Source organism: Danio rerio, chromosome 9 (genome assembly GCF_049306965.1).
Source record: "Danio rerio strain Tuebingen ecotype United States chromosome 9, GRCz12tu, whole genome shotgun sequence".
In the NCBI taxonomy this organism is placed as follows: domain Eukaryota; kingdom Metazoa; phylum Chordata; class Actinopteri; order Cypriniformes; family Danionidae; genus Danio; species Danio rerio.
The window spans coordinates 46,755,001-46,762,238 of NC_133184.1; positions in this window are offsets into that span (position 1 = coordinate 46,755,001).

The following is a 7,238-nucleotide window of genomic DNA, read 5'->3' on the forward strand; positions in this document are numbered from 1 at the left end:
AACCGCTTAGCATATTATCTTTGGACGGCGGGGAGGGACTGTGATTCAAAGCCACACCCCCTGAAATCGCGAGCGAGCGCACCGTGTCACAACAGCCGACAGACAACCCACTAGTTCATGTCATTTGCCAGTTAGTTAGTGCCAGCGCCATGCAGGAATTACATGAAATACTTAGCCACACTTACATGCTATTTCAGAGCGAATATTCAGAGTAGCATGGTAAACAGTATAGGAAGGCTATCATTGTTCAAAAATGACCCAATGCGAATATAAAAGCAACTTTAGCTCAATAAAGCAGGTTAGCCGGAATAGCGCCATTTACTAGTGTTTTGTTATTAAACTAAATATAAATCTACATCATAGATGCTGTCAAAGAACCTTATGAAACTGAAAATAATCACATCAATCTTTCACCGGGAGATTTCAGTGGCTGAACAACACGTCTGTGCATATCAGTCATTCATAACACAACACAATCTAACATAAAATAGTTTCAAAACAGAACATTACCTGTCTAACAGTGATACTTTAGCCATGGTGTCGTCCTTCCTCCAGCGTGCTAAAGTAACTCCAATATTCATTCAGGTTTTTAAAAGATTCAATTGAGCTTTTGATTTCTCCCGGTCCGTCTCGTGACCGCGCGGCCGCTTTAAGGGCGAATTATACCCGCGCCTGGCTTTGCAGTAATCGGCCCGAGCTCGGCTGTCCTTCGGCATCTGCGAGCGGCCCGCAGCTCGCTCGGAGCGCATGCATTTGTGATGCAGACGGGCACTCGCTAATGGCGGATCTGCGTGAACAGATGCGCAGAAGTCGGAATCTACATTTGCTGACAGACAGTCTGACCTGCCTATCGGAATTAAGGGAGATGACGGTCCGACTCTATTTAATTGGATAAACATTTTTTAGTTTTATGCTTTACCCAGAATATAAAAATACATATAAACACATTTAGATCATTTACTGTAATCATTACTATTGGACTGTGAAGAGACTTTCAACCAGCACAACAAAAAATGTTTCTAAAGACAATCACCTACTGCACCTTTAAGGCGAATGGAAGATGAGACTCTGATTGGTTTAATGCATGTTACACTCAATGCACACCCATAACTCATACCTGTTAGACCATGTGCCGCACATTATGTCTTAAATTCAAGTACTTTTAAGTACTTACAGGAAGTGTGGGAACCCAGAGAGAAGCGGTCACCCTGAAAACTTGGATTTTGGTTCAAATTGATTTTCTTTTCTTTTCTTTTTTCCATGAAAACTTTGGGGTTCAGGTTAAGAATAACTGATATTCATTTTTATCTCCATATTTGTATTTATTTAATTGTTACAATACTTGTTGCAAGTTTGATAGCAGTAAATGTTTTTACAATACTTTAAATTTAAAGGTGCTCCATAGCTAAATTTATTCAATCAAAAATATGGTAAAATCTCAAGAATGTTATTACACTTTATTGGTCAGTTTTAGCATTTTTTTTTTTTTTGCCAGCTAGCAAGTTTTGTGTTTAATAGACATCTAATTGATGTCTACACATAGAAATCTTCAACTCCTGGCTACAACCAGCACACTTATGTTCATGGATCCTGGATTTTCTCACCAATAGACCACAGAATGCTAGTATGAGCAAGCACACCTCATCCATTCTCACCCTGAATATTTGAGCACCACAGTGCTGTGTCCTCAGTCCAACCCTTTTCACTCTATTCATGCAAGACTGCAAAACTATCCACTCCTCCAATATCATAGTAAAATTTAATGCAACCCTGGCTCATTATGGATACGTACAGTACCCCTGTATACATTTCTGGACAGCGCGAAATACGTCCTAGGAGGTACGATTTTTTTTTCCTTTTCATGAATCCACCATATGTTTTTTGAGATCTGAAATTTCTCTCGCAAATGCCATTTGCACTTGCTCTTCTTGCGTAAATCCACCAGAGACCGCTGTTGACTCACTGACTGATTGACCGACCAGTAACCCCACCCACCCCCTTCCCTAAACCCAACCAATACTGTTTTCAAAAGCACTGATTGACCCGCCGACCCCTTTCTCTTAACCCAACCGACAGTGTTTTTCAAAGCAATTAAAAAAAAGAAAAGCCTTACTACATGACTACATTCTCACCCTGTTATTTACTTGTTTATTTTATTTTTTGCTATTTGTTGAACCGTTTTCCGCCAGACTCAAACCCCTTCATCGTCACATCAACTTGACATATGCAGCGAGCCACTGGGTGAACTAGTAACATCGGAAAAGCAGTTCACATAGAGGTCTTTTCAGATCGCGAAAAGGAACAGAAGCTCTCTGTGGCATCATACTGCCCCATTGCAGTAATTTTAAAGACAAAATGCAGCCATGCGTCCCTCTGGCTACAGAATTTGCGCTCTCCAGAAATGTATACAGGGGTACATATTCACAATGAGCCTGTGATGGAAGTTTGCAGCTGACACCACATTATTGACAAAATAATGAGATGCACCACAGGGAGGAGGTTCAACATCTGGTTGAGTGGGGTGTGGATAGTGATCTGGTTTTGGACACCACAAAGACAAAAGAAACCATTGTGGACTGTAGGAGAGTGAAGAAAACAACACCCCACCCCCCTTTGAGGTTGAGAGGGTTGCCAATGTCAAATTCCTAAGTCGGTACATCACAAAGAATTTTACATGAAGCATTAACACTTCCTACAAAAAAAACACAGCAGAGGCTTTCCTTCCTCAGAAAACTAAAAAAGGGCTATTTACTTTCTCTTTAGCGGAGTATGAGAGAGTATTCTCTTTGTCAAAGTGTGGTATACGAGATGCACTACAGATAATCTGAAAACTGGCTCGGATAGTCAAGACTTTACAGTAGATTGTAGGAACTAAACTGTCCAACATTAACAATACAAGCTATTTACAGTACACAAACGAGCAATCAACATTAACAAGGGCCCAACCCATCCAGGACACAAACTGTTTGTGCCCTTTCCATTGGGCAAAAGATACAGGTCAATCAGACATTATGATTATAACAAAGTCAGATGTTGCCTTCTCTTCATGCCGCTGTTAATGCACTAAACACTTTAAACCAGGACTGTGTTAAAATATTATACAGTTTAGTGCACTTATCTTTTTCTATAGCTTTTTGTTTGTTGTTTTGCGTATCTTTCCTGTTGTGGCGGGTTTCTGTGAGTTGCCAAACAGATCTCATTGTACTATTACTACAATGACAATAATGTTTATTTATCGTATTGTTAAGACGTCTAACAATACTCTAAAATCTATTTGATGACTATAGTGTCTTTTTGGACTATTGTTATATGTTAATTAGATTTTCTCTGACAGCCCAAATTTAGCCCATTAAACACAAAGAGCTCTGTTTTAATGATCCAGGTGCAAAGTCTAAAGCACATGGCACAAAAGCATTAAGGGCATGTCTGGTTTATACTGTGTCATATGGTCTAACAGGGTTGTGCGTATATTCTTTTAATGAGTTGTGGGTGTGTTTTGAGAATAATTTGCATTAAACCAATCAGTCTCATCTCCCATTTGCTTTAAGAGTCAGTTGCATCACGGCATGGCGTACTTGCTATTTACATGGCGGACTTTGTAAGAGAAAAACTGAATGCTTCATAATCGAGAAAACCGACCCAAACTCATTCTGAAAACGTAGCCCCGCGGGCGTTTCTGGAGATCGCAATTTACGTGGCTGGAGGTACGTATGGCTGCATTTTATTTTTTTCAAGTGAACGCTACGGATCGGTGTAGCGCCGCTCCTCTTCGCGCTCGCCGGCTGACGGCTCACCTCCGTGTGGAGGGCTTTCCCACCGGAAACAGTTTGTCCTGTTAGCTCGTCGCTCGGTTCCAGAAATCAGGTAAGACAAAAACAGAATCCAAAAAATAAAGTGAACAAGTTCATAACAGGGCGGGAATGTGGTGAAATCCGAAAACGTGGTTAAAATCAGATGAGGGCTTTTTTTCTGGATGGCTTTTGTAAATCATTGCTTGGGTTTAGGGAGGGAAACAAGCGGGCAGGCCGGCTGGCCAGCTGGCGGGTCAATCGGTAAAACCGATTGTGTTTAGGGAAGAAGGAGGAGGAGGGTGGGTCGGTCGATTGGCCTGTCGCCCAGTCAATCATTCAGTCAGTTGGGCAGACGGTCACTCAACAGCGGCCTCTGGCGGCTTTACGCAAGAACAACGCAGGCGCAAATGGCGCTCGCGACAGGCGTTCTAGATGCGAACAAGCGTGCACATAGACTGTTTCGCGGATTCGCGAAAACAAGAACTGCACTAATACGTACCTCCTGGGATGTATTTCGCAAGTCTCCAGAAATGTCCGCAGGGCTACGTTTCCAGAATGAGTCTGGGTTGGAGAAAACAGTTAAACAGAGCATCTGCAGCTTGAGAATAAGGAACGAGTCTCCTTCATTCGGCCTCTTTACTTTCGCTTTACTATTACTCTTTACTTTACTACCTTACTTTTGTTTATAAGGAAACTGTGTTGTATGCACTTCCTTGAAGACATCCATTAGCTTACATATTTAACTTTATTTGTTAAGGGCAGCTATTTGTTTTAAAACTATTTCTAAATTCAGTTCTAATTTCCAGAAAATTAATGAATAAACAATAATAACGAAGTGTGCTCAAAAAACTGGAATTATTTTCAAACACACGTCCTATTTTTATGCCCATATGGTGATGCAGACGTCTCTAAAACTTGACAGATGGACAAATCTAAACTTGTTTTTACTAAAACAAATATAAACATGCAAATAATAAATAATACTACTAACAATAATAATATAAAAATGCAAATTTTCATGAATAACCTTAAAAATAGCCCCACAGGATGAAGGCAAAGGTTTTTATATTTATGCAGAAAATAATAATTTTTGTAATATTTTAATCCTTTTTTTTTTCATCTGTAAAGGTATTTGTGTATTGCTGTACATCCTGTGTGTATTAAGCAAAGTGTAAGCGTTTAGACCTGCATGGGTGCATAACTTACGCGCTCTGCACTGGACTTTAGACCAGCTTTTACTTGTGCTTATAGCACAGCCTATTTTAGTTTCTCAAGATTGCAACATGCTAACAATGAGCCTTAACACACCTCCTTTCTAGACCGGCACACCCATATGATGGTGCAAATGGATTTGCTGTTTAAACAACGTGGTGCAAAATGTGAAAATTAGGGTTCCGCTGGTCTGATATTAGTAACAAATGACAACAAACACGTCTTACGCCTTACTGTGCCCAGTGTATAATAGGGCCCAACATTGCTTGGTGGGTTTAGTGTAGTCTTCAGTGTCACATGATTCTTCAGAAATTGCTCTAATGTGCTGCTCAAGAAACATTTTTATTGAAAACAGCTGTAATGCTTTATATTTGACTGGAGATCTTGATACTCTTGATAAATAGTAATGTCAACAGAAATAAATGACAAAAACATTTCATGTAGGCAATAGTTTAATAATGTCTTGAAGGTCATATTGCTACTTCTACTGGACTATTATAGATCAAATGGTACTCTAAATTTCTTGGTTTATTTTTTCATATTTATTTATATTAGCCTTTCTAGCATTTTTCAAATTTCTAAATCATAGAAATCAAATTTTACTCAAAATTTGCAGATAAAAAAACCTTATATGCATCGTCTGCAAGGTACAGTTGAAGTCAGAATTATTAGCCCCCTGAATTATTCTCCCCCCTGTTTAATTTTAATTTCTAATAGCTGATTTCTTTTATCTTTGCCATGATGACAGTAAATAATATCTGACTAGATATTTTTCAAGGCACTTCTATACAGCTTAAAGTGACATTTAAAGGCTTAACTAGGTTAATTAGAATAACTAGGCAGGTAAGGGTAATTAGGTAAGTTATTGTATAACGATGATTTGTTCTGTAGACTATCAGAAAAAAATAGCTTAAAGGGGCTAATATTTTTGACCCTGACATGGTTTTTAAAAAATTAAAAACTGCTTTTATTTTAGCCGAAATAAAACAAATAAGACTTTCTCTGGAAGAAAAAAATATTATCAGACATACTGTAAAAATTTAAAAAAGAAAAATAAATGAAAAGAGGGGCTAATAATTCTGACCTTAACTGTAATTCCTGCAAAATACAGTAGTTGAATCAACTTTATTAATATTTAACACATTACACAGACCTTATATACAAACCAGCCCAGACTCATTGGAAATATGTGCCCTGGGCTACATATTTGAAAACAAAGAAATATGTACCCTGGGCTACGTCTGCTTTCAGTTTTTATTTTCACCCATCCACTAGAATATGCCATGTATATTTTTTACAAACTCAAATTTGTTACTCATGCATGCTTTCTCATATGTGCCGTTTCTCGTTTTTTTTTTTGTCAATATCAATATCCTTTTTGTGCACATTCATGAGAGAATCTGGTCATGAATAATATATCAGCTTGATATCAACTGACCCACACAGAAAACCCTAAATCCCTAAACCCAACCGGTAGTGTTTTCAAAAGCAAACTAAAATGCTTATACCATGATTCCATAATGCTATTTACTTAATATTTGTTTTACCTGGTTTCTTTCCAGAGACCCAGGTCCGTCCCATTACTACACTGTAAAACCCAAAAAGTTAAGGTAACTCAAACCGTTTGAGGAAACCGATTGCAACAAACTATTTAAGTTCAAAATTTAATCCTAATGAGTACTGTGAACTTAATCCATTTGCATAAATGAAGCAATTTGAGCTTAATAAAACCCAATAAATGAAGAAAACTCAAACCAACTGAGAACTGTAAAACTCAATAAGTTAGGCAACTCAAACCGTTTGAGGAAACTGATTGCTACAAACCATTTGAGTTAAACTAATCTATATGAGTACTGTGAACTTACTCCATTTAAGTTAAAGTAATGAGGTATTTAATTAACTGCTTAACTTCAACACTGAGTTCAAAACTCTTTTAAAATGAATATAATTAACTTTAAGTAAATTCTGAGTTAACTACACCCATTTCATTTGATAAAGTTGATTGTTGGGTTTTACAGTGTACCGTGGTACCAGTCACACCAGCCATTCCTTTTACACACAAAATGCAGTCATATATGTACCCCCAGGCACATATTTCCCGTTTCTCAAAAATGTAGCCCTGGGCACATATTGCCAATAAGCCTGTGTTGATACAAACACTTATTCTTGACAGGCATAAGTTACACATGAACACATAATTTAGATGTTATTAACATTGAAAGAACAACAACCAGG